Source organism: Hipposideros armiger, unplaced genomic scaffold (genome assembly GCF_001890085.2).
Source record: "Hipposideros armiger isolate ML-2016 unplaced genomic scaffold, ASM189008v1 scaffold_67, whole genome shotgun sequence".
Taxonomy (NCBI): Eukaryota; Metazoa; Chordata; class Mammalia; order Chiroptera; family Hipposideridae; genus Hipposideros; species Hipposideros armiger.
The window spans coordinates 3618557-3619425 of NW_017731417.1; the positions used below are offsets into that span (position 1 = coordinate 3618557).

An 869-nucleotide genomic window follows, 5' to 3' on the forward strand; every position below is an offset into this window, starting at 1 on the left:
GCGTAGACCACAGGCTGCTCAGGCTCTCCCCCGGGCCCGGCTGCTTCCCTCACTCCCTCCTGAGAGCGGTCCTGCAATAAACCACGCGGCCACAGCCCTGTCTCGGGCGCTGCTTCTAGCGAACATGACGTAAGACAGCGTCAGTAAGAAACTGAATTGTACTTACACCAGGGAGACAAGGGCAATCAACCTCTTCATATGGAATCCTCTTTTGATTATGGCATAAAACATCATGAACATTTAACCTCTCTGAGCTCCATAAACACTGTGGGCTTACACGGAAGCACAGGGTGGGGCGGGTCTACACAGATGCAAAGTTACCAACTTTTTTGAACGACAATTTTGACAATTTAATGAATACATACCTTTAAAAGTACTATTTTAACAGGGATACTTTCCAAACACCTAAGAGAGTAAAATGACAAATGATGACTAAGTCATCATATTTTTTAAGAGTCTTTTACATGACTCAACCAAAGTTTTTCTTCTTCTCCTATCACCAAAAAGTAGCTCTTCGCTATCTACTGCAATGTCTAGCACCCTCTAGTGGCAAATGACCCAGGAGAACTAGAAGTATGTCTTCATAAAGAAAATGCGTTTCTGGAAAGTCTGCAGTAAAGAAAAAAAATTTTTTTTCTTTTTTAAAGTCTGTCCTGTCAGGGATAATTTTCATAGAGTCTGGAACCAAAGAGTAAACAACTATTAGAGTCAACATGGCGAGGCTGGCACTTGAGGCCGGCCAGGCGAGCAACCCAAAGATAGTCTTTACTAGACAAAAAATATTTCCACAGAACAACTTGCGAGACCTGCTGTTGATTAGATGACAAACAAAAAACAAACAAACAAACCACCTGATAAGGAAAAAGTGA

The 869-nt window shown here is 42.1% G+C and overlaps 1 protein-coding gene across 2 annotated transcripts in view; it reads right to left on the bottom strand.

Annotated features, from left to right (window-relative positions):
• Window positions 1–869, bottom strand: part of RPS6KA5 (ribosomal protein S6 kinase A5) — a 178943-nt gene that overhangs the window by 102119 nt on the left and 75955 nt on the right. The gene's annotated exons all lie outside the window — the stretch shown is intronic.